Source organism: Hibiscus syriacus, unplaced genomic scaffold, assembly GCF_006381635.1.
Source record: "Hibiscus syriacus cultivar Baekdansim isolate YM2019G1 unplaced genomic scaffold, ASM638163v2 tig00110422_pilon, whole genome shotgun sequence".
NCBI lineage: Eukaryota > Viridiplantae > Streptophyta > Magnoliopsida > Malvales > Malvaceae > Hibiscus > Hibiscus syriacus.
The window spans coordinates 573,817-598,969 of record NW_024062732.1 but is presented as its reverse complement, the minus strand read 5'-3'; the positions used below and the strand labels follow the sequence as shown (position 1 = coordinate 598,969).

Genomic DNA, 25,153 nt, shown 5'->3' with positions numbered 1-25,153 from the left:
AACTCTCGCAACACATTTTAACTATCGCAACACATTTTAACTATCACAACACATTTTTCAAAATCGCGTTGCGAATCTGGATATTCGCGTTGCGAATTTGGAAACTAAGTTAAAAAATTAGAGTTCGCGTTGCGATTTTGTTAGTCACTTTGGCAAATCCAAAAAAAGTTGGTTAAAATCGTATATTATAAGGCATTTTCGATCACTGAGGTTATTTTCTCTATAATATAATATATGATATAATATAATATATACTATAATATAATATACTATATAATATATTATAATATATGCTAAACTATATATTTTATAACATGAAAGGATCTCGGACGAAAATAAGTGTTTACAACATATACTCAGTCGGAAACCTTTGAAGTTATCCACTTAATAGAAAGAACCAGGTTAAGTAGAAAAAAGGACATCTATGTTACCAAAATTTTGATGAAAAATTGTACCCAATGCATATGCTTCCCGTTAAAAGAATGATTTGGGGAAAGATCTGAGATCCGTCGACCTTGCTGCTGTTTTTGAGCCTGTTTCCATGATGGATAGAACATTGCACCAGGAATGACTATCCTTATTTAATTAGGTTTTCAGTCTCGTCCTCATTTTCTGGAGAGCTTCCTGCAAGCCAGTCCCATACACCACCTGAGGCTCGCTGCTCCTTTGAATTTAAGGCAGCTTGTTCAGATGTGGTTTTTTGTCGCTGCAGGAGTTCAAGTTCCCTTTGTAGTGTTCCAATTTTCTGAACCTTCTGTCGCAGTTCCGCAACATCAACCTGTTGATTCAAGAGTATTAGACGAAAACAAGAGAAATGTTAACTATGATAGCCTATCTGCCAAATAAATTCATGCAAACAGCGAAGTTGAGAGCAATCAGAGAGCAGTTGTATCAAAGGAAATCAGAGTTTGATGCCCATTCAAGGAGAAAACAGATCAAATAAATATACCATTGTTCTCATATGCCTCTAATTTGAAACATCTTGACTTCTAGGAGGCAAGTTGACCACGTACGGATTGGAGGTCCTAAGATGTAAATGGAATTTAGCGAGTAAAATTGTTAAGCTAATAAACACCACTGTAGTCAAAGAACTACATGACCCGCCATCATACATCGGAAAAAACCACCTTGTACAGGTCTGTGTTTTGAGCCTTGGCATCTGCTAGTTCTTGCCTTAGCGGGACAGACAAAAATTGCTCATTGTGGAGTGATGATTCCAGTTCTTCCTTCTCCGCCTTGAGCATTGCTAGAATGTGCTCACTAGTCTCCTCACCTTTGAATTTCTGCATATACTTAAAGTGAATGAAACAAAACTGATGATACAGGAAATGACAATCTGAACACCTTAAAACTTCAATACTCCTTAATTCTTAAAATAAGGAATGGTAAAAAAAATAGTGTATATATAAGAGTGAATAAAATAAGAAAAAAATTATGTTGAGTAAGAATGTTATCATGTAAACTGGAATCACGATATCAGATATATGAAACAGAGGCACTCAAGACATACTAGGAGCAAGCATGCACTTTTTATCAGAAGAATTCAACCACAGATATCCAATGAAGCTTAAATGGAATTGATATTTACTATCAAAATATTACATACCATGGGCTCAAAATTATCCATAGCAATTTCTCGTACTTTTCCTTCTTGACCAACTTCGAACTCGGATTCCAAATCTCTGGTAGAATTTGCTGCATAATGCACGGTAGAGACACTATCAGGAACAGGATCCTCCATCTTCAATTGCAAGGTTGACTTGTGACTTGGCTTAAGAACATTAACCTGATGACCAACCATAAATTACCATACAGTAACCAAAAGGCCTAGCCATATAAAAAGAGGTTAAAACCGTCTATACCTCACTGTTGTAGAGCCCATTATATCCTCCAAAAGATATATCTTCCCCATTAAGTGAGCCTACAACCAGACTTAAACCCTACAATCAAGACAATTAGGTAAAAAGGAAGTGAACAAAGGAAGTTTCTTTCGACCTGATAAACTATTACATTACTCTTCCAAACAGGTTTTTTGAGTCTAAAAGCCAATGAAATTAATTGACGAGAATAAAAATGATGAACAAGTCACTAAAGAAATCCAGTCAAATGATCATAATAATCACAGAAAATCAAAACAACAAATGTAGAAAGTCTACTTTATTTATAGGCATTTCTCTAGCATCCCTTGTTGATCCAAATTGTAAAATTACCGGCACAATTAAACCAATACACATATGATGCATAATACAAACAAAGGTTTTACACATGCCACATGTAACAAATTTACGGGGAACAAGCATTTGTAAATTGTCAATTACCTCACTAGATAGAGGAACACGTCCTTCAACTAATGTCACAACTGACCAGGCTAAGGTTGACTTGTTAAGCACAACAGTTTTTGATGCCCCTGGAAGAAGAAAGCAGGATAATCAATGAAGACCAAGGAGCAGTAATTGAAAGTAAGTTTTTCCAGGCAACCAACAGATCCCAACAAAGTGTTCTCTTATCTTCATATAAAAGGACACTTGACAGTATAACTATAGTAACTCTAAACTAAGCATATAGTGGGAAAGTCATCCAAGGAACAATTCACAATTGTAATCTTCTAATTGATTTCGAAGTGAGACATTTACCACTTTTATTGTCTCCACCACCAACAATAAACCAGTTCTCCCCAACAGTCACACCTGCATGACCAGCCCTAGGAACGGGTTTCTCACCTTGTTGTGTAGGTCTTGACCATTCCATCTATAAACCCAAATACATGAAGATAAATATACTAATTTCTCAAAAGCACATGCAAAAAATGAAAGAGTAATTATCTTACAATTTGCAAATCAAGGACATGCAAATCATTGAAGCATGTAGCGTGTGAACCCCCTCCAAAAATAAGAAGATAACGCTCAGCATGTAATGCAGAAGCATGTCCAGACCGCGGTGAGGGAGGTACCCCTGCATGACGATGAGAATAAACAAATATTATGAGTTATTGTGGAATATAACTGTTCAATATATAAAATAATTGGGTAAAAGGGATTACTCAAAATAGAAATATGTCATGATCATGAGAGATATAGAAATCGGAGAAGACGGAGGAGAATTAGAGAAATTGAAAATAGGGTTAAGGATTTCAATTAAGGTTGCCAGCAGTGAAGTCACACCAACAACACTTGTAAGAGAATCTAACTGTTAGAGACAGCTGTATTGCCAGCTGGTAAATGGTTAGTACAATGTAAATATATAAGCAATGTACTGGGTAGGGCTGAAGGCATGAAATGAATGAATGAATTCTCAGTTTTCTTGAATCCCTTTTCTTCTCTTCTTTAATCTCCATTTCCTCAATTTCCTTCGATTATTCTTCTTCTATCGCAGGGACACAACAAAATACTACAAGGATTGTATCATGCTGAATTTTACTTCATAAATGTCTGTTTATAAACAGGTCGGATTACATACATATAAGTCGCATAGAAGCGAAGCTTCTATGAGTTATTGTGGAATATAACTGTTCAATCTATGAGAATAAACAAATATTATTCTGGAATATAAACAAATATTATGAGTTATTGTGGAATATAACTGTCCAATCTATAAATAATTGGGTAAAAGGTATTACTCAAAATAGAAATACTACAAGGATTGTATCATGCTGAATTTTACTACATAAATGTCTGTTTATAAACAGGTTGGATTACATACATATAAGTCACACAGAAGCGAAGCTCAGATATGGTACTAGAAAAGCGGAATTTGGATACAAATATGCCGCATGCCCAATGTCAGTGTACCCCCCCCCCCCCCAACAAAAAAAAAGAAATAATTCAAGCATGTGAAGTAATTTTGGATCACTATCCCAATTCCAGTTATATAAAGCATTTCTTGTTAACTTAAATGATAAGTTCATTACTGGAATGAAGCTGATGTAATTGTGAATTCAATTTTGATGGCAAGCTAGTCTTGGGAAAAAGATAGAAATTGAAACATCAGATAGCTGTTATGATAGTGGAACCTAGCAGGTGAAAATTATGGAACGATGCTGCTTGTGCTTTGCAACAAACCTAGTTCAAGCCAGCTTTTGATATTTTTAAGGTGGAAAATGTAAAATCATTTACAATCTCCCTGATAAAGGCTATAGAAGTACTGGTAGCATATCTCTAACAAAAAAAAAATGAAGGCATCCAGTAACATGTGTGGAGTGTAGAGAGACATCGCGGGACCAAAATTGCCAAAAATATTCTTACACAGCGTCAATTTCATCCCAGGTCAAGTATATGTAGATCATTCAGGAGTGTTTGCTTTGCATCTTGTCCACCAAATATTATTAAGGTTGTTCCAAAGAGGGTCACAGATTGACCGCCACGAGAAAACTGCAAGACACTCAAATTAGGGAGAAAAACTTATAACTATTAAGAAAGAACTTTTCATAAAAATTCAAAGAATTTTACCATTAAGAAAATAAAGGGCCAGAAAACTATATAAGCACAGATATGCAATCGACATTTTTGCTTCACAAGGTTTACCTCCAGCCTTTGTTCAAGCATACCAATATGTTTATAAACTTTCAGCTAAACACTGCCTTTCAATCAACATTCTATTCAGTTTCTTAAATAACGTATTCAAATGAGTAAGAAAGGTTAATTCCAGACCATTTCAGAGGCATAAAAAAATCCAAAGGCCGGTCTAATTCTTTGTGAATACCACAACAATCATGATCCTGCTAAAGTTTCTCAATATACTGCTATAATCTTTTTGTAATTGGTACCGGAGAGACGAAGATGATTAACCAGAAGAAAAGATAAATATCGGTGCTTTTCCACAAGTTTTCAACATTGACCACGTGCCACTTTGCAGATTAAATGTCTTCACTGACATAAAAATACAGCACAATAGAACAAGAAAACAAGAGAAAGGAGAAAAATAAATACTCAAAATTTTAAATTGTTATAAGGGAAAAGAACGAATAGTTTCAGAAGGATCCTTTGTATGACCAGCAATTGAAAGAAGCTTGTTCTCCCAAGGTATCTACGGGGAAAAACAGAAGGGAGAGAGAGAATTAAATAAAAAAAACTGCAGAAAGACAATCAGAATGAATACAATAACTTTTAGCAAACAGATTCTAATAAAATGTGCACTCAAACAGATTCTATGGCCATAAATTTAAAGAAACTTGTTCTCCAGAAGTATCTACGGGAAAAGTAGAAGGGACAGAGAGAGTTAAGCATGAATACAATAAATTTGATCCAACATATTCTAAAGAAAAGTGAAAATTTTCTTAGAGAACACTGTTTTTGTGAAATCAAAGAAAAAAAAATAGAAAGCCATGTCTCTACTAACCAATGAATGACCAGCACAAGGGGTTATATTTATAGTAGATGGCAGTTCCATTGACTTAGATCCAATCTTATCTTCAACCTTTGATCATGTACAACTTCTCAAATCTAAAACCTGCATCAAACCTTAAGTTAGAGACATGAAATCAGTCGAGGAAAAATATACTGATACATGAGTCTAAGAACAATAATGCATTAGAAAATTTTCGTTTCATGTCCAAAACCATACATAAAACTGAATTGTATAAGGAATATAGCGTAGGATGTTACAAAAATAATTCGTTGTGGAATTGCATAAGCATGTATATTGCATGTTTAAAAGGTAAATGAACTACTTACATGAAGATTACTTAGGTAACGATCATTGTGATTTCCACCATGTATATACATCTTGTCCTCGACAACTGCTGCTGCATGCTGACAAGTAAGAGCAAACATTCTTTTGATGTGGAAAAAAGGAAAGATGAAGAAGAAATGACTGGTTTAAATGACAAACCCCCACACCTCATATCGGCCTTTAGGACGTTGACCAGTTATTGGAGGTGAAATCCATTGATTATACACAACAACAGAACCAAGGACTTCTGACACATATTTGTCTTGAGTTTCCATCAGCCCTTCACTTTCAACAGTAATTTCTGTTGTCTCCGCAAAAGAATTCCTATTCTCGATGAGAGGCTCAACACTTGAATTATGCTGTGAATATGCAAACAAGTTTGGTAGGTAAATGAAAGTAAAAAGAACTACAATCCTCAATAAAAGCACTTCCGATGAGCAACTTGGCTTCTCTCATTTTAATTTTAACTACAGTCTGAAAAGAGCAATTGTGCAGACACAAACTCTAAAAGTTGAGAACAAGATCTGTAACAGAGTTACATGCCCTTAAAATGATAAAGTTGCCCGACCAAAACTGCTAAAAAAGCAGACCACGGGAAATATTAAAATCAGACAACAACAAAAATGAGAAAGTAACAGATTACTCGCATTCAATTGTGCGGTCGCGTTTTCGGTAGCATCGTGTTTATCGCAGTTGCAGACATAATGGATGACATTGCGGGTATCGCGGTTGTAAATTTTTTTAAATGTCGCACAACTTACCCTAAAATGACTAAATTAAATATAATAAAAATAAAATTGTAAAATTTAAATTACTGAAATTAGGACTAAATTAAATAAAAAATAAAATTTAAATTTTAAACTAGGGATTAAATTATAAATTCTAAAAGTGAGAGGGATTTCAAATTAATATATCCTTTAAAATTATATTTTAAAAATTATTCTAAAAAATAAAAGAAATAAACCAACTCCCCTCCCCTTCTCCGACCTTTCATTGTCTGGAAAAAAATTTTTATGCTTTTGCTCTCAACTCTCCCCTGCACCTTCCTCCTCTGATTTCATTGTCTGAAACAAAAAAAAAATATGCTTTACTCTCAACTCCCCCCTCCCCCTTCTTCACTCTCCTGACCTTTCATTTTTTGAAACAAAGACAAAGTAGAAGTCCCTCGTTACTGCTCAACTTTTTCACCAATGGAGAAGCTTGACGACGCACGTAAGGTTTCAGTTTTGTTTTTTTTTACAGTAGCGGTAGATAATGATAATAGCGTCCCGTTATCGGTGCTATACACTGTTACCCGTTAAATTGTGGACGCGACATACTGCTATTTGTGTGAATCCGTTATCCACCGTAAAAATCATCAAAACCGGTTGCAGATGGTGACACTACCGCAAAATCACGACCGCTATCGCGTTTTCGGTCTACAATTTGAAACCCTAGCTCCAAGCCAGAGTTAGAAGCTCGTTAAAACCATATTGGTTCTTCTTCCTGAACAAGAAGTCAATGAACAAGGAATAAAATAGAAGATAATTCTCAAACTAAATTGATTCATACACATAAAAAAAATCACAAAAAGTTATCGGTCTAAACCTCCATTATCTTCACAAAGAAACGCATAGCTTCTGTAGAAACCATGTTTCCAAGTTGCTGCCAGCTGTATTAAGTGAAAAGCTTTATCAAACAAATATCAAAAAGGAAGGGGGGGGGAACTACGCAAAAATCTATTTGACATATAATAAATTGCTTTGATCATCTAATCCTTGAGTTACACAATAAACAAACCAAAAAAATAAGGGCGTTTTATATAAACTACGCAGAACAATGCCACAATGTCACTAAATGTTGAAACAACTAATAAAATCCAACCCACATGTATGACTATCCATTCACATCTCTCCGAATAACATTGCCATCATCAGCACCACTTTGAGCAAATAGATCAAAACATTATCACCTTAAGCGTAACCATTACAACTCAACAAGAACAAGACTAAAAAGGTAAAATTAAAGATTCCACAGGATTCCACAAACTCGGTTTTGGAACATTACAAGGACCTCCAGTAGCCTTCAAACCGAGTAGCAATTCAGAAAATCAGCGACCTGACAAAATATGAGTGTCATATTTAATTTTTTTTTTTGAAAAACAATTAAATATTGTTTAAAAAACGATTATGACTTTAATTTTGGAAAATTTGGCGGACTTTGAATTGATTTGGATTAAATTGGAAATGGAGTCGCCATTGACCTTTGGGTTAGGTAGGTCGAATACCTAAAAACATCTTTTAAAACAATTTTAAGAAAAATCATTTTATAAGACAAAATTTGGTCTGCATCACCAAAGATTTGATTAAATGGATTCGGGGGTCGGTTACGTGTGTGGCAAAATGCCAAAAAACTAGTACTGTGTCGCTTACACGTTGTCGTAATGGTGGAAATTACAAATCGAATATAAAGTTAAAAGATGATCCGTTTATTGAACATTGTTTAATTTGATTCGAAATTCTTTAACTTGAAAAGAAATCTCGAAATTAGCAATTCTCCATTGGGAAAGCTAACTCGACTATTTCTTATCAATAAAAGAATATTCCCTCATTAACAAATATATGAATCGAATATAAACGAAAATCGACGATTTGCATTCACATACAATGAAATAAATTGTGAATTAAAATAACACACATTGTATCAGTAAAATAAATTAATTAGTAAAATAAAATTGATTTATTTCAAGTTCGTATTTGTTCGAATGTCGTATTGGATTGTACCACTTCGATCAAGTGATACTTTCCACGCATGTTCTACAAATTCGCGTTCTCAAAACTATTCAAATAACATTAATATTTAAGGAAATATAATAGAAACACATATGATGTAAAATAAAATATTTACCACATAAAATAACAACATTTACAATATGTACATACATAGGGGATTGAAATGAAAACAAATAAATATTATAAACCTAAATACAAATGAGCAAAAAGTAAGTATTTGAAATTATAAAGGACCAAAATAGCAAACACATAAACTCAAAGGATCAAAATAGTACAAATAGGAATTTAAAGGACTAATATGGCCAAAACATAAACCTAAATGGCTAAAATAGTAATAACAAAAACTTAAGAGTCTAAAATACATAAAATAGAAACTTCACGGACCAAAAATAGATAAAATAGAAACTTCAGGAACCAAAATGGATAAAACAGAAACTTAAAGAACTAAAATAGCAAAAATAAAAAACTTAGGGACTACAATAGTAAAAATAAAATCTTAAAGGGTCTAAATGGTATTAACAGAAACTAAAAGGGTCTAATAAACAAATATGAACAAATTAGAGAATAATCAAATTAAAATAAATACAGGGACCAGAAATAAAAATAACACCTAAATAATGTTTACAGATTAAAATAAAATAAACAAGAAACATGGAGGACTAAACAATAATTAAACCTAAATACAACAATGGCTAACATAAAATATATACAAATGTCATGACCAAATTTGAATATTAAAAAAATACACAATAAACTAAAATAGTGACTAAAATGAAATGTTCTAAACATATATTGCTAAAAGAGAAATGTTCTAAAACACAATGATCAAAACATAAATAAGACCAAAAACATTTTAAAAGGAAATATGGACGAGAATATAACATAAAATAAAATAGGAGCTCAAAGTAAAAGGAATTTAAAATTTAATTGGTGATCGAAATACCAGTATTACAAAAGTTTGGGGCCTCGAACATAAATATCCCAGGCACGAAATTACATATCACCCCTTTCAAAACTGCGTCGTTTCAAACGTACTATATAACCCCAAAATAAGGCCACTATTTCATTTTCTTTGGTTTCAAACTAAGGGAGGAGAGAGAGTCTCCCAAACTCTCCCAACTCCACAACGCTGAGAGAGGAAGCCGCCCGCCGCCGGAGGGACTCATGGTGGCCGGAGGATACAAACACCCTAAAAACGATCCAATCATCACCCTTATCCCCAAACTCAACTACCCTTAGCCTAAAATCCTCTCAAGAGTCCTAGATCTAAGAGTTACCTTCCGAAAACTCGTGGACTTCGATGACCCTTTGGCCCCCCTCCGACGAGTGCGGTGTTCGGTAAGCTCCTCCTCCCTTTCTCTCTATTTTCTTTCTCAGTTTCTTTCTCTGGCTTTTCCCTGAATCCCTAATATATTGTTTCTGTTGTTTTTTTGTTTCAAAAAATGCTTTGAATATCTCCTCCTTCTTTTTCTTCCATTCGAATCCTCTTTCAGGAAACTGGTTTATCTTCTTTTATCCTTGCATGTATGATTTTCGTTTTTACTGATGGATGGCTTTTTTTTTTACTTGTTGGGACTGCTACCGAGGAAATCTCATTGGGAAGATATGTTTGGATTTTATTTTCATTTTTCTATTGGGTTTTCTCTGATTTTGGTTCTGACTGATGGGGTTTTGGTTACTGTAGGTATGGATATGTTGACGGCGGCGGAAACAGCAGCAGCAGAAGTTGGAGGCGACGACAGATAGCTAGAGTTAGGGTTATAAAACCCTATTTGTCTGGGGTCGAGTCGGTTCCTAGGCCGGTTCAGATCGGCTCCGGGTCAGCACTTGGGTTCTGCATCTATGTTGGGTCTACTGAATGGCTGTTGGGTTGCAACCGGGATTGGGCTTGTAATCTATTTTGGGCCTCGATTGGGCTTGATTTATAACCTGCAAAATGTAATTAAAATAATAAATAATATTAAATAATAATAAAAAGAAGACCCGGACAAAAATGGGTGTCTACAGCTGCCCCTCTTTGCACATTCTTGTGTTAACAAGAATAGGGCAAAGACTACAAGACAACACGTTTTTGTCTGGTTCTCCCCCTTTTTCTTATAAATTGGATAGTGTTTGTTGTTGACACTGCTCATATGTGATTAATAGTTCGGGTTGTCTAAGGGTGACATGGCTTCTACGTGATGAGAAGATCTAGTCGGGGGATGACACGGCTCATACGTGATGAAGAGTTATGGCCATCTTTAGGAAGGGTTATAACTCGGTTCCTATGTGATGAGGACGGCTGGTTATCTAGGGGTGACACGGCTCTTACGTAATGAAGAGATCTGGTCGGGGGATGACACGGTTCTTACGTGATGAGGACGGTTATCCATCTTTAGGGATTTTGGTTTCAAGGGTAACCGACTCAAAGATTTGTTTCAAAAGAAACAAACTCAAAGATTTGTTTCAAGAAAAAAAAACTCAAAGATGATGCTTCGAGATAAGTTGTCTCAAGAGAGACAAAATTTGTTTCAAGGAAATGACTCAAAGATGGTTTTGTTTCTAGAGAAACAGACTCAAAGATTTTGTGTTTCCAAAGAAACTGCCTCAAGGCAGACAAAATTTGTTTCAATGGAAACGATCTCAAAGGTTGTTTTTAATAGAAACGTCTCAAGAGAGACAACTTTGTTTTTAAAGAAATAGCCTCAAATATGATTTTGTTAAGAGAAACAAACTCAAAGAATTTTCAAAAGGAACAGACTCAAAGATTTATTTCAAGAGAAACTGTCTTAAGAGAGACAAAATTCGTTTTAAGAGAAAAAGATTGTTGATTTTGTTTCTAGGGAAACAATCTCAAAGGTGTTTGTTTTATTTCAAGGCAAACAATTTCAGGATTTGTGCTTCAAGGGGAAATTGTCTGTAACACCCCCAACCCGTATCCGACCCAAATACGAGTCTGAGATGTTACATTGACTATTAAAACAAGTACTTTTACAAAAGAATCAAAATGTTGACTTTTATTAAATCAAATTGCATACTTTATACCATTTATATCAAAGAATTTACAAAACTTATCAGAGCGGATCCAATTCAAATCTTTTATCTTACATGCCAACCACTTTCTATATAACAAAATACATATTATTCAAAATATGTTTTTCTAATCTGGTCATTGGAAAGGAGCAACTGACCTGTCTTGCCTATCCATGCCCCTATTTTTGCTCACGAACCTACGTGTGAAACATACACACGTCAATTCGTTGACTTAGTAAGGCATAAAACACGTATAATGTGAATCTTATATACTCAATAATTCATGAACATTTCATAATTCATATAATAATATAATACAAATATCATATACAAGTTCATATAACAAATTATATACATGCACGCATATCATCACTATTCTAGTCACTTTATTGACATTATTACTATCATTAATCCATTTAGAACATATAATTCGATCTTAATCTTTGAAGCACTTTATATTATACCTTTCACAAATAAAACGTAAAATATCATACAAGATTTCTTTATGTTATTTCTTTGTTTAGCCCATGTACACTTTTGAGAACTAATGATATGTGAGTTCATTGAGGTTGTGCACATATGCTGTCATCATAGCTCGTATAAATTCCCACTAGGGGCACTGAATATTTGTCTCGAATGACCACTATGTCCTGAATGACCACTCTTTAAGAACCATATACATAATACAATGGACTAAATAAGTGTACCGAAGTACCACATATATGTACCACACATATGTTCCACAGAATTACATATATGTCCCGAAGGACCACGTAGAAACCTCGACTCTTGGCATTCCAACTATACCCCTAGCTCTCATATTACATAATATGGGCATTATACTTTATATTTATCACATATTCACTTGCACGTAGATCATTTCGATAAAATTCACATGTCACATATCTTATGGATTGTATCTCTTAATCACATATACTTTTTCTCATGTATTTCATGTAACCATATAAATATATATCTTATTTCATAACATATATCATATATGCATGCTTTCACTTATCTCATATCATATAATTTATATGTTATCCTCTTATGTTCACATGACATTTAATGCATACAAGTCATATCACACAATATCAATCCTAATCATTATTCTTCTCATGCAATCATATATTTCAACATGTAAGAAACAGACTTATCACAAGTCTAATTTCTCATCGATCATATTTATTATCCTTATACACTCACCTGGCCTCACTAGTCAATATCGATCTCTTATCTTTTCCTCGATGACTATTTCTTGCTGACTTGTCCGGACGTTGCTCTCGATCGATATCTACACAATCATATATTGATACATATCAGTATTCTAAATAACCTACTCTAATCTTACATTCCTTAACTAAAGGAAAGGAAAAACTTCATTTTCTAATTACACTAGTATCGGTACCCCCTATAAGGTATCGATACATCCCTTAACTAAGGTATCGATACACATACAGTGTATCGATACCCAAATTACATTCAATTTTTTTAGTTTCAAGGGGGTATCGATACCATCATTAAGGTATCGGTACCCTTTGAATATCTTCCTGAAATTTTACTCTTGAGGTATCGGTACCTGTTGAATGGGTATCGATGCCCCTATCCCAAAAATCATATTTTAAGCACGAAAATCACTTCATTCTAGCTCAATTACTTCATAACTTAACTCCTTTAATACCCTTAACTCAAGGATACATACACAAACACATTTCTAACCCTTTAACATATCTTTAACCTCAAACTCTCGTCCTCCGTATGAAATTCAAGAATCAAACTAAATTTTCTACTTGTTCTAATTTCAATTCTAACACTACATATCCCTTAATTCACCCATTGACAAGTCAAATTTAACTTCCAATTCTAATTATGAACTCTATTCCAAAATTTCATTCAAGAACTCCTAATATTTAATCTCTCCTAATTCCATCATCATTTGCTTTTAAGATATCTTAAGCTTTTCTTAAGCTTAATTATCATCTAATGGTCCTAAACAAATCTTAAATTCAGCAAGAAATTAACTAACCATGAAACTTACCTTTGTTTTGGGGTCTTCATTCACAAAGAAGAACTGAGAAGAATAGAAATCTGGAAGCTTGGATTTTCGCTTCCTCTCATCCACGTGGGCTATATATAACCATAAAAAATCTTTCCTTGCCAAATGACCATTTTACTCTTATTACTTTCAAACTTTACTATTTAATCCAACATCAAAATTTTCCAATTAAATCCTTGAACTTTTAATCTCTTCTAAGATTGTTCAATAAGTTTTTCAAAACTTCTATTTTGGTCATTAACCCGACTTTTGGGATGTTACATTGTCTCATATGAGACGAATCAGTTTTGAAAATCTCAAGTGAGATTAATTTTGTTTCAAGTAAAATAAATTTGTATTCTGAGGGAAAATATCTCAAGTGAGACGAAATTTGTTTTGAAATAAACAACAATCTCAAGTGAGATTAATTTTTTCAAGTGAAGCAAATTTGAAATATGTATATCAAAGGAAAAATGTCTCAAGCGAGACGAAATTTGTTTTGAAAGAAATAACAATCTCAAGTGAGATTAATTTTGTTTCAAGTGAATCAAATTCAAAATTCGTATCTCAAAGAAAAATGTCTCAAGCGAGACGAAGTTTGTTTTAAGAGAAATTATCTTAAATGAGATGAAATTTGTTTTAAAATTCTCAAAATTTGTAGAAAATTGTCTCAAGCGAGACAAATTTTTGTTTAAAAACCCACACAGGTGATAGAAAGTCTGGTTGTTCCTGCATGTTGAGGAAATATCTTGATTGTTGACTTCAAGAAGTCAAATCATTGCTTCTTCAAGTTAGAGACATCTGATCATTTCCGAGCTTTGATTTTCTGAGAGATCAAAATGATGCATTTTTGACTGACTATCTTGAATGTTATGATGGATGTCAAAAATGAAATTTATTTGTTTTTTTATTGAATTTGCCCTCAAGTGAGGTGAAAACTGTCTTAATATACTGTATGTATGTATGTATGTATGTATGTATGTAGTATGTATGTATGTATGTATGTATGTATGTATGTATGTATGTATGTATGTATGTATGTATGTATGTATGTATGTATGTATGTATGTATGTATGTATGTATGTATGTATGTATGTATGTATGTATGTATGTATGTATGTATGTATGTATGTATGTATGTATGTATGTATGTATGTATGTATGTATGTATGTATGTATGTATGTATGTATGTATGTATGTATGTATGTATGTATGTATGTATGTATGTATGTATGTATGTATGTATGTATGTATGTATGTATGTATGTATGTATGTATGTATGTATGTATGTATGTATGTATGTATGTATGTATGTATGTATGTATGTATGTATGTATGTATGTATGTATGTATGTATGTATGTATGTATGTATGTATGTATGTATGTATGTATGTATGTATGTATGTATGTATGTATGTATGTATGTATGTATGTATGTATGTATGTATGTATGTATGTATGTATGTATGTATGTATGTATGTATGTAGTATGTATGTATGTATGTATGTATGTATGTATGTATGTATGTATGTATGTATGTATGTATGTATGTATGTATGTATGTATGTATGTATGTATGTATGTATGTATGTATGTATGTATGTATGTATGTATGTATGTATGTATGTATGTATGTATGTATGTATGTATGTATGTATGTATGTATGTATGTATGTATGTATGTATGTATGTATGTATGTATATGTATGTATGTATGTATGTATGTATGTATGTATGTATGTATGTATGTATGTATGCATGTATGTATGTATGTATGTATGTATGTATGTATGTATGTATGTATGTATGTATGTATGTATGTATGTATGTATGTATGTATGTATGTATGTATGTATGTATGTATGTATGTATGTATGTATGTATGTATGTATGTATGTATGTATGTATGTATGTGTATGTATGTATGTATGTATGTATGTATGTATGTATGTATGTATGTATGTATGTATGTATGTATGTATGTATGTATGTATGTATGTATGTATGTATGTATGTATGTATGTATGTATGTATGTATGTATGTATGTATGTATGTATGTATGTATGTATGTATGTATGTATGTATGTATGTATGTATGTATGTATGTATGTATGTATGTATGTATGTATGTATGTATGTATGTATGTTTTTCTCGATCTGGAAGGAGAATGGTTGCGAGAGCAGTCTGACTCTGCATACTATGTGTATTAATATCTTTTTGTCAAATTTTGCCCCAAAACTTTGTATTATGTTCCCCCAACTTTGATCTTGAGCTTAGAGAGATATTCGTTGAATTTCAAGATATGCCTCTAGAGAGATTATCTTGTTTGAAAATGTTTTTCTTCTTTTGAAAACAACTTGACGAAGAAAGAATATGTGGTTTTTCATTGTCAAATGAACTAAAATAATGCCCCTTCTTCGGCTTCACAATTAGAGCAAATCTCAAAAATATGAATTCATTGAATATCAAAAATCAAATGTTTTTTTTAATCTTTGATAGTTGTAAATCTTTGAAAAATATCAAGATAGAAAGGTTGTTTTAATTTAGAGGTTGGCAATCTAAATTCTAGGGTTTGTTTCATCGATTCGGTCACCATGAAGATCACGGCATGCCCCTCTTTCTTGATTTAGCATTTTAATCGGAGGCGGACAAAATGTCATCGTGAAGATCACGACATGCCCCTCTGAAATCTTCCATTTGTTCAAGCTTCGTAGACTCCTATAGTCAAGGTAGTGCAGAAATATCGATCTAAAAATGAGATTTCAGTGTGCTCATGTGAAGTTGACTATAACAGATGTTCCTCAACTTTCTTAGTCCATATTCACTGAAACTCTTTATTTATTAAATTTGATTTAATTTTCCATTGTTTGGCTAACTGAATTAAGCTTTATTGTGTATATATATTTTCTAATTGTCTTTGTTCAGCTAGCTGAAGGATTCATGTCGTTACAAAGTCTTCGACTTGGCAACCATAATGGAGCAAACACCGAATTGCCAAGTACCCGATCAATGTCATGGTTTGAATGTAATCTATTCATAAAGCTAGGGCTTTCGAATTTCCTCTATTACCAATTGCTTTAGCGGAATAGCTCAGCTTTATTATATATATATATATATATATTTGGTACGGATTCCATTTCTTAAGCTCGTTGAGGAGAACCTGTTATAGCCCAGGTTTTTGTTGAAAGGAAGAAAATCCCATCGTTAGAGTTTAATTCCCAAGCAACTAACCTAAACTAGACTCACCCACTCAACCATTCCATCTGAGAAGATAATGATCATCATTGAACGTCATTAACAGAAATAAAAACCAATTAGTTTTGTAATCTTATGTGTTAGTTGCCCCATTTTGTCCGCTCCTAACACATACCTGAATGCCAAGATGATTGGTTGTACAGGCGACTAAATGGTTAGTTCGGTCATTGCAAGAGAAATGTATATATTCTGGTGTGTATTTAGATTAGGATCAAGGGGACTTTGTTTTGCATGGGTTCAATCTTGGTATTTTTCAAAGATTTACAACCTCAATTATTAAAAAGATTTTAATTAAAATGATATTTAAAAATTCAAGATTAAAATTTGCTCATTGTTCATTTCCTAAGAAGGAAATGTTCGAAAGTCAAGTGATTTACAAACATAAGAAGTACAGAAGAAAAACAAGTTCAAACAAGATGACATACATGCGAATGCAACAAAATTCCTGATGGATGCCCCAAACGAATCCCGATCAGAATGCCCCACTATACATTGAAAGTCATTACCCCTGAATCAATCAGATCTTGAACCTTGTGTTTCAATGCCCCACAGTTCTCAGTGGTGTGCCCTGAGATCCCAATGTGATAGCTACATTTGGCGTTAATATCATGGCCTTCAGAATAAGGGGCCTCTCTTGGTTTGGATTGAACTAGAGTCACAAGATTCATCTCAACTAGATTTGAGAGCAACTTCTAATATGTCATTGGGATTGATTGATGCGAGTCTTTTCACGGAATACATTATGAGGTCTAATCCCCAAACTAGTTAAATAAGATCCCACGATGTTAATCTCAGCTCTTTCCTCATTATCAGTATTGTTAGTGCCTCCTATCTGACCATTCTTGAAAGCACTTTCGATCATTTCTCCACACATGACGATGTTAGAGAAACTCTTGGTAGCAGCTCCTATCATGTAGTTGATATATAGAGATTTCAATGTGTCAATGAATAGAGTGATGAACTATTTTTCAGTCATCGACGGATGTACTTGAGACGCAACATCCCTCCATCGTTGAGCATATTGTCGTAAGCTCTCATCACTTCTCATCTCCATATTCGGAAACGCGATTGGATCAGGGATCATATCAATCATGTGCTTGTATTGGCCCAGAAAGGCACTAGTCAAATCCTTTCAAGAGCGGATTTGGGCACGACTCAATTGGTTATACCACCTAGAAGCGGGTCCAATCAAACTGGCTTGGAAGCAGTGGATCAACATCTGATCATTGTTTGTGTACCAGTCATTCTTCGGATAAACATCGTGAGATGGGCATTAGGGTAACTGGTTCCACTGTATTTTTCAAAGTCGGGTATCTTTAATTTGGACGGAAGTACCAAGTTAGAAACTAGTACTAATTATGTTGCATCCATTTCGTAGTGAGAGCTTTGTCCTCTCATTCCCTGGAATGTCTCTCTGCACCACTATTTCAGATTCTTCGTGATCTCGTTATTGGCTCTTCTCATCTTATCAGGATTTGGCATGTTGTGATTAGTAGAATTACCCCGAGGATTTATCACAGTTGTACAAGCTTTAGTGGCTGAGAAGCCTACTTGGCAGCTTGGAAACTTGTGGGTGAAATAATTATTTAGGGACTAACATGGGCTATCACACATTCAGAGGTTCCTCTGGTCAAGGAAATTTTCTCTTTGCCTCTTTCTTGGTTGAGCCCAGCCAATTTTGCTACCATTTGATCCATTAGGTCGCTTTGAATTTGCAAGATACGATCCATGGTGGCCTTTTGTGCCTGATTCATTTTAACGTCCCACTCTGCTTGCATCTTTTGCAAACTCTCTTCCAGCTCTTTCTTCAGTTGCTCGAATTTTGCATCCATTCTCAGTACTGTGTGAATGCAACAGTTAGAAGCGCTTCCTCAAAGTTTCCCACAAGGTATGATTAATGCATGTAAAAATGCTTAAATGAATGTTGTGTAAAATGCAATGATGTAAATGTAGATGCAAAAAATGTTGATCCCAACGATAAATACCATATAAAATTTTCACCAAAGATAAAAGCCTCCACATTACAAGACAGTCCACTTTATAGACATGCTTTCACTTAGATGTTGAGTTTGAAGTGGATCACTGTTTCATCTCGGATCTTCGTCCTCGAAAATGATGCCCCTCAAGCGTTCTATAATCTGACTCCGTTAATGCCCCGGCGGTGCTGAAGTTGTTGTATCACTCCTTGATGGTTAGCGATAGAACGATCATATATGAGAATCTACTATTGGATTACTCCTCTGATCAGTGGATCATCATATCAGTCTTGAATGTTACACGATCTTTGATCAAGTCTTATTCTGATACTCTGGACTTCTTTTAACCCTCAGTGCATGTTTGTGTAAGCGACCGCTTGATTGAAATTTTTTTATCTCTTCTTGTGAAAATTTTCTCTCGAATATCCCCTTGCGGGTCAACACTCTTGCATTATATCATGATGATGCAATGCAATGCAAAGAAGAATGAAAAATGACACAAACAAAATAAATAAGTTAGTGACACAAACAAAAGAGGAAAATGAGTTTGTATAAGTAAAATAATCAATAGAGATCAAAGATGATATCTACAGATAAATATAATACCTACCCGATCATGAAATCTACCCGAGCATGCTTTAATTATATAGCGATCCTACCCGGACATGCTATCTACCCAAAATGATTTTTCAAGAAATTAATCCTAACCACATGGTATCTAATTTGCATGCTTTTATTCAATAGAATTTAAAGAAAAAAAGGAAAGGTTTAGAGTCGTTCCTCCTTCGTATACACTTATTTTGGGTACCTACTGACGGACAGAGGTTCGATATAGCTATACCTAGGGTGACCGTTCTACGATTCACTATATGCATGGTTTCAACTTTAATAGGAAAATGGTACTCAAATTATCCTTGATGTCAGTGCCCCATTGGCCTACCAAACCCTCGATCCTCACCCATTACAGGTTTCGAACGGAACGCGTTCAATCCAAGGGGATTCACTGCCTTATACCCATACAAGGAATAAATTCCTACGAAGGTATAAGGTATGTATCCCATGGGTTATTTGCTAAAACTCATACGAAGAATAAATACTTACGAGAGTAAAGCATTCACCCTGACTACTTCAGATCGAAGCTCTTGTCTAGAGCTTATGTTATGCAAATATATGTGATGTGTGTGAGAATGAGCGTACCTACCTTTGACTCAAAAACGAAAAAAAACTTGACAAAAAACTTGGACAGAGCTGAAAAATAAAATTCAAATGTTAGTATAACAAATAAAAATGAAGCAATTAAAACTTCAATAAAAGGATCATAGGTTAACTAAATATTCGAACTTATAATTTTCACCAAACGACAATGAGTAAGCGACCTACAGCCTGACTCTCTAAAAAAAAGTCCGCAGCGGAGTCGCCAAGCTATCATAACCATTTTTTTGAAAAATTATTAAATATTGTTTAAAAACGATTATAACTTTAATTTTGGAAATTTTGGTTTTGAATTGATTTGGATTAAAATGGAAATGTAGTCGCCATATACCTTTGGTTAGGTAGGTCGAATACCTAAAAATGTCTTTTAAAACAATTTTAAGAAAAAACATTTTATAAGACAAAATTTGGTCTGCATCACCAAAGATTTAATTAAATGGATTCGGGGGTCGGTTACGTATGGGGAAGGATTAGCACCCCCACAACGCCCAAAAATTGGTACTATGTCGCTTACACGTTGTCGTAGTGGTGGAAATTACAAATCGAATATAAAGTTAAAAGATGATTCGTTTATTGAACATTGTTTAATTTGCTTCGAATTAATTAATTACAGAAAATTCTTTAACTTGAAAAAAATCTCGAAATTAGCAATCCTCCATTGGGAAAGCTAACTCGGCTATTTCTTATCAATAAAAGAATATTCCCTCATTAACAAATATATGAATCGAATATAAATGAAAATCGACGATTTGAATTCACATACAATGAAATAAATTATGAATTAAAATAACACACATTGTATCAGTAAAATAAATTAATTAGTAAAATAAAATTGATTTATTTCAAGTTCGTATTTGTTCGAATGTCGTATTAGATTGTACCACTTCGATCAAGTGATACTTTCCACCCTCGTTCTACAAATTCGTGTTCTCGAAACTATTCAAATAACATTAATATTTAAGGAAATATAATAGAAACACATATGATGTAAATTAAAATATTTACCACATAAAATAACAACATTTACAATATGTACATACATAGGGGATTGAAATGAAAACAAATAAATATTACAAACCTAAATACAAATGAGCAAAAAGTAAGTATTTGAAATTATAAAGGACCAAAATAGTAAACACATAAACTCAAAGGATCAAAATAGTACAAATAGGAATTTAAAGGACTAATATGGCCAAAACATAAACTTAAATGGCTAAAATAGTAAAAACAAAAACTTAAGGGTCTAAAATATATAAAAAAGAAACTTCAGGGACCAAAATAGATAAAATAGAAACTTCAAGGACCAAAATGGATAAAACATAAACTTAAAGAACTAAAATAGCAAAATAGAAACTTAGGGACTAAAACAATAAAAATAGAATCTTAAAGGGTTTAAATGGTATTAATAGAAACTAAAAGGGTCTAATAAATAAATATGAACAAATCAGAGCCCTAATAATCAAATTAAAATAAATACAGGGACCAGAAACAAAAATAACCCCTAAATAATGTTTACAGATTAAAATAAAATAAACAAGAAACATGAATGTTTACATATTAAAATAAAATAAACAAGAAACATGGAGGACTAAACAATAAATAAACCTAAATACAACAATGGCTAAAATAAAATATATACAAATGTCATGACCAAATTTGAATATTAAAAAAATACACAATAAACTAAAATAGTGACTAAAATGAAATGTTCTAAACATATATTGCTAAAAGAGAAATGTTCTAAAACACAATGATCCGAACATAAATAAGACCAAAAACATTTTAAAAGGAAATATGGACGAGAATATAACATAAAATAAAATAGGAGCTCAAAGTAAAAGGAATTTAAAATTTCATTGGTTATCGAAATACCAATATTACAAAAGTTTGGGGCCCCGAACATAAATATCCTAGGCATGAAATTTCATATCACCCCCTTTCAAAACTGCATCGTTTCAAATGTACTATATAACCCCAAAATAAGGCCAAAATTATGGCACCATTTCATTTGCTTCGGTTTCAAACTGAGGGAGGAGAGAGAGTCTCTCAAACTCTCTCAACTCCACAACGCCGAGAGAGGAAGCCGCCTGCCGCCGGAGGGACTCATGGCGGAGCCCATGGCAGCCGGAGGATACAAACACCCTAAAAACGATCCAATCCTCACCCTTATCCCCAAACTCAACTCCCCTTAGCCTAAAATCCTCTCAAGAGTCCTAGATCTAAGAGTTACCTTCCGAAAACTCGTGGACTTCGATGACCCTTTGGCCCCCCTCCGACGAGTGTGGTGTTCGGTAAGCTCCTCCTCCCTTTCTCTCTATTTTCTTTCTCAGTTTCTTTCTTTGGCTTTTTCCCGAATCCCCAATATATTTTTTTCTGTTGTTTTTTGTTTCAAAAATTCTCTGAATCTCTCCTCTTTTTTCTTCCCTTCGAATCCCCTTTCTGGAAACTAGTCTCTCTTCTTTTATGCTTGCATGTATGATTTTCGTTTTGACTGATGGATGGCTTTATTTTACTTGTTTAGACTGTTACCGAGGAAATCTCCTTGGGAAGATATGTTTAGATTTTATTTTCATTTTTCTATTGGGTTTTCTTTGAGTTTGGTTCTGACTGATGGGGTTTCGTTCAGTGTAGGTAGGTATCTGTCGACGGCGGCGGAAACAATATCAACAGAAGTTGGAGGCGACGGCGGATAGCTAGAGTTAGGGTTATGAAACCCTATTTATCTCAGGTCGGGTCGGTTCTTGGGCCGATTTAGATCGGCTCCGGGTCAGCACTTGGGTTCTGCATCTGTGTTGGGTCTGCTGAATGGGTTGTTGGTTTGTAACCGGGATTAGGCTTGTAATCTGTTTTGGGCCTCGATTGGGCTTGATTTGTAACCTGCAAAATGTAATTAAAATAATCAAAATAATAATAATAATAAATAATATTAATAATATTAAATAATAATAAAAAGACGGGTGTCTACAATGAGCTTCATATTTCACGTACAGCATAAGTGTTTATTCAGTTATCCGAGAGATCAACAATCGAATATTCGAATTGTCCTAAATTCAGAGTGCAAAGCCACACCTACCAGAATTATACTTCAAATACATGTATATGGAAAATCAATTCTAATGTACGAAATAAGAAAAAACATCACATTGCTGGAAATTAGCAAAAACTTAACAAGCTGGTGTCGTATGGAGAAGGCGGGATCCAATGAACTAAGAGAGATGGGAAATGAGAACAGTGAAATTACCTGCTGGTATAAGGCGAAAAGGATCAAAGCGACGTCGTTGAAGAACCTGGAGACAATGTCCTGGTTGCTTGAATTGAGAGACCCGCCGAAGCCAGCTTAAGAGGCCGCCGAGTAGAATCGGTCCGGGTACGCGAGGCCGGAGATGCCCTCGCCATCGTCGGCAGAATTTGTTTACCTTACCTGTGTGTTTGTCTCGTGGATTTGGATTTGACCAGAGAAATATATACGTATCAGATATAAGACTTTCGATTGAGTTTGAGCAATGTTTTTAGCGACGAAAATGTTTAAACATTTAACGTTGCTCCGGATGTTGGCCTGTTTGGCTGGGCACTTGGCCTCTTGTCTTCTTCTTTTTTCAGAGATAAATTATTCACAAATTGACCCCTATAACCCATTTTTCACTTAGTATTTAATTTCACTTTTTGTCAAAAATAGTACCTGAACTATTTTGTTTTCTAATTTACCACTCAGAAAGCATAAGTGCGTACAGAAAGAATGCTGGTAATATCAACTAATACCAACGTATCACAATATATATCATGAACGGTATTGCCATACGCCATTTTCACGTATCATTTTTTTTATTAATATTGTCAACAACTTTTAATATTGTTATGTTTTTTAGATAAATTGAAAAAAAAATAGTTTAAGTACTACTTTTTTTACAAAAAGAACAATTAAGTTTCTAAGTGGAACAATGTATTATTAGAGGGTTAATTTGTTAATAAAACCAAAAACCAAAAGTCAAAGGTCAAAATATGAGACAGCCCCTATAATTTAATAAAGTTTGAAAATTATTCTGTATATTTAAAAAGTTAAAATATATTTTTTTAACAAATATAGTATATTCATTGACACGATTAGTGTTGTTATATTAAAATGTGCTTACTATCAAGTCTGTTTACCGAATTCATAATAATTTATCTCTGAATTGTATGAGGATTAAATCTTAAACAAAATTCAAATACAAAGATCAGCATCATATTTGACCAAAGTTCCAATTTGGGGAAACGTAAATAGAAAGAAAATAAAATGCAGCCTCTCAATTCATTGTTTCCATTAAGGCCCGTGACTCGGACGAGTTGATGGATTAGATGAAATGGGCTAAATCTGTATATATATATCCACCACATTTTTTAATTAGAGAAAGCCTGGTGTGTAACTTAAGAAGCTTGAACTCAGATGCTTAGTTCTTTGATTTTATTCATCTTACGACTTCACAATTCAAGTATCATAATCCATGCACGAAACAATTAACCTCAGTGGTTAATGGGGTCGTTGTTGTTCCTAGAGATCACGAATTCAAACACCAGTGACTGCAACAGGAGCGATTGAGCGTTAATTAGAACTTTATAATCATGAATTTCCTCAAAACTTTCTTCACAAATAACCTGCAGCCAAACTCGCCAATGAGCAGTGATATTAATAAGATCGTAATTAAGCTACATATATATATATTCAACGACAAGAAAGGCATCAAATTCTGAGCTATATCCAATGAGGCCAAGGCTATAAACCCTAACTCTACGAAATTATTTTTTACACTTTCTTTTTGTATATTAAACTAAATCAAACCAGATTCCAGATTAGTGAGTGAATTGCAGATAAGAGTACTGAAAAGAAATCTTACCAAAGTTAGGTTATGGCCTAATAAAAAGGATGAAAACGAATACTTTGCATTATATTATTCTGTAATTAAAGGCCTAAAAAAGTTCCAACAGTCTAGGGATTATGCCTTTTCCCTTATGGATGGAACCCTAGCTCTCTTATAATAATATGGTAAACCCTTGATGTATGTGACTGAGTGAAAGGTTAGGACAGCTGTTACATTAATACTATTCTAAGCATCTTTTGTTGTAACAGGCAACTAGGCTTGATAAGCAGATACCCTTTATCTCAATTAAAATATTAAACTGTGAATAGCTTTTAAGATTGGTTATTCATCAACAATTAATATGCATAAGTGATATTAATTAT

The 25,153-nt window shown here is 33.8% G+C and overlaps 1 pseudogene; it reads right to left on the bottom strand.

Moving 5' to 3' along the window:
* Positions 1–545: 545 nt before the first annotated feature.
* Positions 546–23,739, bottom strand: LOC120124642 (annotated as a pseudogene).
* Between the last annotated feature and the right edge of the window lie 1,414 nt (positions 23,740–25,153).